The sequence below is a fragment of the Tupaia chinensis genome, unplaced genomic scaffold (assembly GCF_000334495.1).
Source record: "Tupaia chinensis unplaced genomic scaffold, TupChi_1.0 Scaffold000527_1, whole genome shotgun sequence".
Classification (NCBI taxonomy): Eukaryota; Metazoa; Chordata; class Mammalia; order Scandentia; family Tupaiidae; genus Tupaia; species Tupaia belangeri.
This window is the reverse complement of record NW_006160040.1, coordinates 6,031,000-6,040,060: the sequence shown is the minus strand read 5'-3', so window position 1 is coordinate 6,040,060 and position 9,061 is coordinate 6,031,000. Positions and strand designations below refer to the sequence as shown.

The 9,061-nt window shown below is 39.6% G+C and overlaps 1 protein-coding gene across 5 annotated transcripts in view; it reads left to right on the top strand.

Annotated features, from left to right (window-relative positions):
* CDK19 (cyclin dependent kinase 19) overlaps positions 1-9,061 on the top strand; it is a 163,707-nt gene that overhangs the window by 107,998 nt on the left and 46,648 nt on the right. The window lies entirely within an intron of this gene.

Here is a 9,061-nt window from a genome sequence, read left to right as displayed (position 1 = left end):
CACACACACACACACACACACACACACACACACACACAGAGATCTCATCTCCATTCTCTAACTTGGGTTTTGAGTGATAATTGTTTTCTACAGTAGTGGATGACTTTCCAGTTTTTTGAAGGTTATAGGCACAAGTAACTATATTGTCTACAAGCGTGGTATGTGAAAATTTTATGAGATCCAGTTGAGAGAGAAAATAATTTTTTTCCTAGGAGCAGTTTGGGTTTTGTTAACATCTACTAGAATGTACTAATTATCTCTTTCTTTTAGAACATTCATAATAGTTTAGTTCCAAACTTTCAGTGTATGTTCCCTAATTTTCCCCTCCTTTCCTCTCCCCTCCCTGCTATTGAACTACAGGTTTAATATACTTAAGTTCAGAGGGTGTATGTTCAGGTAAGTCCAGAATTTATCACTTTGAACATACCTAAAGATTTCCATCTTTGGTATGCAGTCTGAGGACGATGTTAGTACTTTCTTTTTCAGCATTTCACTCATTTGTATAAAGCAGAGGCAAAATACAAGGAAAAATGTAGATAATGACAAGAACATTATTTTCTAAGGTTTGTAATTCTGCTGAGCTGTAATAGCTATCTAGCAAGCAGTGAATGAATACTATGCTGAAGCATGAAATATTATAGTCTTTTAACTAATGAGTTTTTTTTTTTCTTTTTAGGTTTTTACTAGAGCTTGTGTACTCACTGGAGAGAGACAGAGAAAGGGAAAGTGAGAAATCAGCCCCCAAGGGGGTTGACCACACTGCAGCCCCTTGTCCTCCATATTCCTCTTGAGATTTGGGGCATGCATGCACATGTGCCACTGGCTTCAAGACTCAAACCATGGAGTTAGCTATGTGGAATCCAGTGCCTTAACCACTATACCACCTGATCTGCTGGCCCCTAGTGAGAACATTTAAAGACATCACTGTATCAAAGTCCAGTAACTGAAAGTTTGATTAAAATAAATGCTCAGTGGTTAAAGAATCATCTAGAAATTTCTGTGTGCAACACAGGTTCTCTTCATACCTTGTCTGACAACGAGACACATCAAGACTTTAATTTTGTCTCGCTAAATAGGGCCTGTTAACGCAAATGTTACACCACAAATAAACCTTAAAATCTTACTGTAGCTGTCATGTTGGCATTTTAATATTGCATTAGAGTTTTGCCTTACTTAGTTTTTAGGATATGGAAACTTTGAGATCCTGTACATTTTTTTAAATAATTATTTATTTCATTTAAAAAATTATTCATTCATTTATTTTCATTTGACTAGAGAGAGAGAGACACACATACACACACAGAGGGAAAATAAGAAAGCAAGCCACCAGGTCCAGGACTTGAGCCATGGTCAGCCATATGGGAGTGTCCAGCGCCTTAACCACCATGCCACCTGCTGGCCCAGAGATCCTGTACTGTAAAAAATAATTTATTTCTGGGGCCAGCAGGTGTTGCAGTGGTTAAGGTGCTAGATTTTCACATGGCCAGCCATTGTTTGAGTACTGGACCTGGTGGCTTGCTTTCTCACTTTGTCTTTCTCTCTCTGTCTCTGCCCAGTAAAATTTTTAAAAACAATAATAAATAAAATTAAATAGGTAATTATTTGTAAATATTTTATTTCTAAAAGAGCTAATCTTGATCCTTATGTCTCAGTTTACTCATCTGTGAAGTGGGGATGATGATAGGTAATTATGATTGTTGACGCCTATTAGTTCCAGAGTTTCTGAATTCCAGTGAATTTTCCTCCTGTGGAAGGTTATATACACATTTTAAATCATTATCAGCAAACCAAAGACCTTTTTTCTTCTTTGTTTAAATTTATCATCATCATCATTAATTTGCTACAGGGAAGGTGTGTTTATAAGAGAAAGAAGAGGGGAATGGGGAGCATGAGTGATAAAGCAAACCTCTAGGTCCAGGACTCAGATCACAGCCAGTGACGTAGGAGTCCAGTACCTTAACCACCATGCTACCTGCTGCCCCGACCCTCTTTTCTTTTAACCTCTCTTTTCCATAATTCCCTTAGCTCAATACTTTTCTTAGTTCTGTTTAGTTTACAAAGCAGAGACCTTACCAAAAAAAGCCAGTAGAGTCCTTGTATAAACATGTGAAACATGCCTTTTGGTGTTTAAATAAAATAAGCTATGTTTTATCCTATTTATATTTAAATATTACAAATATTTTTGCCAAATCTTCATATTTAAAACTATGAAATAAAAAAAAACTTGATTAAATGAAATTATAATAGTAAGGGCTTAAAATAACTTACTTTTCACACTTTCTTCTTTTTTATAAAATTTTAGACCACTCAGTGGCATGGTGGTTAAGGCAACTGAACCCCACATGTGGGGTTCAGTCTATACGTGTATACCCAAAAATCTCAAGAGTGTGGAGGAGAGGAAATTGTAGCATGGCCATACACCCTAGAGGGTACTTTCTCACTTTCCCTCTCTCTTGTTTCCATGATGTTTATCTCTCTGGCAAGCACATATACCATATACCCTAAAAAAAAAAAAAAAATTTATTTTTATTTTAGAGGATTTTGCCTTAGGGCACATTCATTTGCTGGGGAGAGAGAGGAGATAGATGCAGTGAGAGGCAAAGTGAGAAATCACCCTTTAGGGGGTCGACCATGCCACAATCCCTTCTCCTGGGCACGCACGCACATTCACCCTTTGTGATTTTCAAGTCACCGTGTCTGGGACTCGAATCACGGTCGACCATATGGGACTCCAGTGATGTAACTGCTATACCATGTGCTGGTCCTAAAAATAATTATTTTTTAAATTTATGTTTTTTATTTTTATTTCCAGAAGGTGTGCGAGCTCACTAGAGAGAGACAGGAGAGAAAGAGAGTGGGAGAAAGTAAGAATGTAACCCCAATGAGGCATGGTCGCACCGCAGTCCCTTCTCTTCCATTTCTCAATGTCTTCAGGACTTAGGGCATTGCTTGCACATGTGCCTGGTGTGTCTTTCAAGCCACTGGGGCAGAGATTCAGACTATGGTTAGCCACGTGGGATCTGATTCCCTTTACCAGTAGGTTATAGGGTCAGCCTCATTCTTACTTTTTGAATGAGATATTGTTATTATTAGTATTTATTATTATTTTTAGGCTATTTTGCCATAGGATATGTACACTTACTAGAGAGAGACAGAGAGAGGGAAAGTGAGAAGTCACCTCCCCCAAAACCAGGGGCATCGCCACGCTGTAATCACTTATCCTTCATTCTACTCTCAGGATTTTAGGCACACAAGCACACATGCACAGCATGATTTTTAAGCCCACAGCTCCAGGACTGGAACTGCAGTCTGCTATGTGGAAATCCAGCACCATCTGACATATTATGAGATATTACTTTTTTAAGTTTATTTTTAAATTTTATATATTTTTAGAAGTTTTTGCCTTAAGGCCCATACACTGGCCAGAGAGAAATGGAGACAGTGAGGGAAAGTGAGAAATCACCCCGCAGAGAGAATGGCCACACCACAATTGCTTCTCCTTCATTCACCTCCTGGGTTTTTGTGTATGCATGCATACATGCCAGTATGATTTTCAAGACACTGGGTCCAGGACTTGAAGCATGGTCGGCCATGTGGGAGGCCAGCTACGTAATCACTATGCTATATGCTGGCCCTTCAGAGGCATTGTAGGCAACAATTCCATTCTAGTCAAATTAGTTTTTATTGGTTATTTTTTATTTGATTTACCAAGTTAACGTTCTGTTTAAAGAGCGTACCGGCAGGAAGTAATATTTATTTTAATATGACTTAATCATTCTAATTTCATTTAAAAAATTTAGCTAAAAATTAGAAAATAAAATGTATGTTGAGTATCTTCTAACCTGCAATTTTAGGTGATTTTGAACAATTACAAATCTTGTCATGCTGAAGAATTGCACTATGGTTTCTACTGGTGATTCTGGTTCTTAACTAATTCCTTATGAGCTGGTTCCTTGAAAATTTGTGGCTTAACTGTTTGCGTCTATAGTCTGGAGGCCTTTGACGGTAGTGATGTTACCCATTCGCAGGACTTCTGTCCTGTTTCCTCTATGTGAGGTCTGGTGATGATCAGATGAGATGCTTCTTACAGTTCTGGTTACTGTGACACGTATGTAAGGAGGTGGGACCAGCAGATGGCCTAATGGTTAAGTCTCTGGACTCCCACCTAGTCGACTGCATTTCAAGCCCTGGACCCAGTGGCTTAAAACTCATGCTGGGCACGTGTATATGCCTGCCCAAAATCCTGAGAAGAGAATGGGGGAGAAGGGATCGCGACATGGCCATCCCCCTCAGGGGTGATTTCTCGCTTTCTGTCTCTCTGTTTCTCTCTGTCTCTCTGGTGAGTGCATATTCCCTATAGCAAAAATCTCTCAAAAAGAGAAAATATTGTTAAGGTTTTTTTTCTAGACCTGGACTGAGTCTTTTGGGAACATGAGAATTTTTCCATCTTCTATAGTTGTAGTCCAGTAACTGGAGCTTTCAACAGAGTCCTACACATCTGTCAGTTTGAGTTAGAGCATAGTGCTCCACCATCTCTTCCATAGAGAGAGGATACACACTGAGAATCACACTTCCAGCTTTAAAGGGGCATGGTTTGACTCACAATGACATATGAGGCCTCTTAAGGTATACTTCAGGGACAGGGCTCTTTTGATGACCCCTGACTTTAGCATTCAGTTTTAGTAGCCAGTACTGATAAACACATGCGTTTCAAGGCCATTTACCAAACTAACTTCAGAGTCATCAGGAGGGATATAATCAAGATACAATCCATGTTGGCATCAATGGCAGGAGCTGGTTAGAAACCAAAGGCTACTGAAGGGAACCCCAGGAATTTGAGGCCTGTGGTTAAAACCGAAGAATCAATTCAGACATGCTACTTTATTAAATTAATTTTATTAAAATAGAATTAATATACAATGAGATGTACCTATTTTCATTATGTACTGATAAGTTTTGATTAACTACTGCTACAGGCATCTGTTTGAATAACAGCATAACTCTATCATTGAGAATGGACCTTACGTGCAGTACTGATGATTCATTTTCATTACATATGAATTTTTTTTTTTGACTGTGAGATCAGATTCTCAACTAAGCATATATCAGGCTGAAAATCTTCTAGATGTGAGGGCCATAAATTGATCAAGTACTTGCTGTTCACTTTCCTAGCATGTTTTCACTCTCCCAGCCCTGGCCTAGAGTGCATCTCTGAGTGGTGTGGGTTCTCATGTGAATCTGCCATTGTCTGCAGGGTGAACTTGGTCAAGGTTTAGGCCTTTTGCCTCTTTAGACCTGTGTTTGTTTCTTCCTTGGTAAAACAAGTGGGTTCAGATGGATAATTTCCATCTCTGACACCCTTAATTTCTCATTATAATAAACAATTACTTGGTTTGAATGCGAGTGTCACAAATGTAAGTAGAAAACAGTTTTCTACCAGTATTGCTTCTCTCTGGATGGATTGCCTTCATTGATGCACTGGATGGAATCCCAATGCCTTTGTAGCATTATTCCTGCCATTGATGGCAGTATGGAATGTATCTTGATTATACTTTCAGTGACCTTGAAGTTAGTTTGGTAAATAGCCTTCTAGATATACATATTTGTCTTGCCTTGAGCTTTTTATAATGGTTGCTTTTTATTGGTTCTTGTTAGAGAAAAGAAAACCTTATCTCTGCTGTTCAGGCCTGTAACCACTCCTAAAGGCAGACAAAGAAGTGCATTGTTAACTGTTGGCAGTGTTGCATTGGCAGGCATTGTTTACTGTGAAAACCAAAGTTTGATTAATATAGGTGTCGCATTACAGATACTGCTAGACCAGTTTAAGGTACTATGAAATGAATCACAACATTTAATATTACAGGCTGCCCCTGATTAATAGATAACCTGTATCTACCTGTAAATGTGTAATTTTAAGTGGGAAGGCATTTTTGCTTAGAAATAACCTTTTTAACAGTAGTTAGGATCTCTGAATAGAAAGGCCTGTTTAATATACAATGTACCTAAAGTATGACACTAATGGAATTATGTATGTAGATTGATTATTTATGACTAGATTTCTATGAAGGGGAAGTACTGGTTTATAGACTTAGAATATTTGCTTTATTAGTATATTTTGACTTTCTAATACGTATTGGGCACTATACTGGGCACTAAGAGTATTGGAATTAAGTTTTTTATTTAAAAATGTTTTATATCTATTTTTTAAAAAGTAATTATTTACTTAATTTTATTTATCATTATTATTATTTTTAAATTCAGTACAGGGTATGTTCACTCACCAGAGAGAGAGCAAGAGAGAGAGAGAGAGAGAGAGAGAGAGAGAGAGAGAAAGCAAGTTGCCAAGTCTGGGACTCTAACTGCAGTCAGCCATGTGGGAGTCCAGTGCCTTAATCACCATGCTACCTACTGGCCCCAGGATTAGTAAAATATTAATCCCTCTCTCAACTGATAAGGAAGATTTAATACACAGATAATGATATAATAATACACAGATAATCATAAAACAACAAGTCTTCAACACTGATGAGGCACAGTCAAAAATAAACTAAGCACTGAAGAGCACAGATGGTGAACACCTGATCAGTTGGGATGAGCGCTGTCTTGGAGGACTCATACTGAGCTGAATCTGAAAGGATGAGGAGAAATTAACGTGAAAAGGTACTTGGGTAGGGAGAGCATGCCAGCCAGAGGAGACAGTGTAACTGTGGACATAGGGTAAGAAGGTGTAAGCACTTGGTATTACTAGGCAAAGCAAGAATTAGTAAAGAGGAGGCAGATGAGAGAGGTAAAGACCAAAAGAGAGAGGTTAAGTGGGTTTTAAGCATCTTGTCTAGACGTGTGGATTTTCCTGTGGCCAGTTTCCTGAGCTGGCCAGGTTTTTGTTTAAGAGAGACTTCTCAGACAGGGTTATGGAGAGTTGAGAATGTAGGGATAGCAGTTTTATCAGATTGTTGTAGTCAGGTGGTTGAAAAAAGAAGGCCTGAACTAGGGCAGAGGTGGTCAGGATAAACCCAAGGGGAGATAGTAGATAAATACAGTCTTCCCTTGGTATCTGGAGCTACAGGGGGGATTGTTTCTGTTATGCTGAGAAATATGCAGTCCCTGTATCCCCATTACAGTGAAGATTTGAAGGACAAGGAGTTAAACTGAGCACAAGGTTTAGTGAGGGAAATAAGATACATTCTGCAAATGGAATGGGCCATTGCCAGTGTAGGTAACCACCCCCTTCTCCTTCCCAGAGTCCATTTTTATTCTGTTTTAGATCTTTGGTTTAAAATATGTACCACTAGACTTGCAGAAAACCAGACACTGAGGAATGGAAAGCAGCCCTTGGAGAGATTAGGAGAACTGTTTCTTACACCGGTGGGCACAGAGGCATTTACACTCTTAATCTCTGGCCACCACTGGTGTGTGTGTGTGGGTGTGTGTGTGTGGGGGGGGGGGGGTGGGTGTGGTCTTTTATGGGGGAATTGGGGAAGGGGAGATCTCAGGCTTAGAACCTGCCCTATTTCCCAAAGGGAGGAGGCAGAGAAGCTGGGAGACTAATCTAGTCAGGGTTTTCAGATCACCCGTGTAGCTCTTGGGCAGGGCAGTATGTTTGCCAGAGGGCAGAAACCCTAGACAGCTATCAGCCCTGAGTTATTCATGAATTTAGGGTCTCTCCATGTCAAGACCACCTTTGATTTGTCAGTTCTTGATTTTTGCAGTTCCTAGGCCTGTTGACAAAAAAAATGACCAACTCTGTAAAAATAATAATTAATTCAGTTTATTTCTAAGCAGATTATGAGTGACTTAGGCTGAAAAGGTGGCAAAACATGCCTTTCTCTCCAGGTGATCAGGTATAGGGGTTCCTTTTATTTGATTTTGAGAGCAAGAGACAGAATTTGGAATTTAGTGAAATGTTTTCCCATTGGTCTGGCCCAAAAAGGCAAAACATGTGGAAGTGGGGGGAGGGCTTATAGGTTATAGGTGGGTTTTATAGTTTTTAGGGTGGTGATTGGAAAAGGAAGGTTGCTGAGATCAGAAAGGAATGTACTTTAACAGAGATAAGGAGGCTTAATATATATCACAGAGATGTTCCAGTACGCTGCCAGGGGCAGGATGCAGGAAGGGAATCCTGTTACCTATGGGTCAAAATGGCCTGTCAACATCTGTGGGCATGACTCCCCATAGGCCGCTGAAAAGGACTTTGAAAAAGTTGGAAAAAGCAGTCAGACCACGTGCCACAGGGACTTGTTTGGAATCACAATATAGTAATGTTCCACCATAAAGTTTCTTTGTGCCCCAGGCTAGTTCCCTGATCTACATTTTTACTAACCAAGCTTATATCACCCCTAACATCTCCTAACAGTTCTAGGGGACATCCTAACCCCCACTAATGTATTTCAGAATCTGCAGAACTAAAGTCTCTTACTTAAAAATTCTGTCCTCAAAAAACAAGGGGCAAGTATTGAGGAGACTTGTCTTTTGCGGGCAGAATCACAAGGAGAGAGGCAGCCTAAGGGGATGGTTATCACATTGCTTGGAGGTCAGTTTCCATCTATCTGGGTATACAGGGCAACATGGAAAGACCAGTTTCAGTTCTCCGCAAGGGATTTTAAGCAATGATTGTCAAGACAGCAGAAACCAATGGAGTCAGTCAAGACAGTTCTTAGATCCTAGTTTAGAAGCTCGATGTGCATTTACAATGCTTGAGGGCTGATAAAATATTATGAAAGGGGGCTGATGGCATATTTCCTTCCCATCCTGTTCTCCATAACCAGGGGTCTGTAAAGACTCAGGAAGACTGGGACCAACAGGTGGTGTAGTGGTTGAGGTGCTGTACACTCCCACATGGCCAACCATGGTTCAAGTCCTGGACCTGGCTGCTTGCTTTCTCACTTTCTCTCTCTCTGTTTTTGTTCTCTGGTCAAATTAAGATAAATGAATGAATAAATAAAGTTAAATAAAATAATTCTTTTAAAAAAAGACTCAGGAAGATTATTGTTAACTTCCATTAGTGGGCTCCTATTTTTTTTTTTTTTTTTTGAGTGGTTTTTGCTATAGGGCACATGCGCTC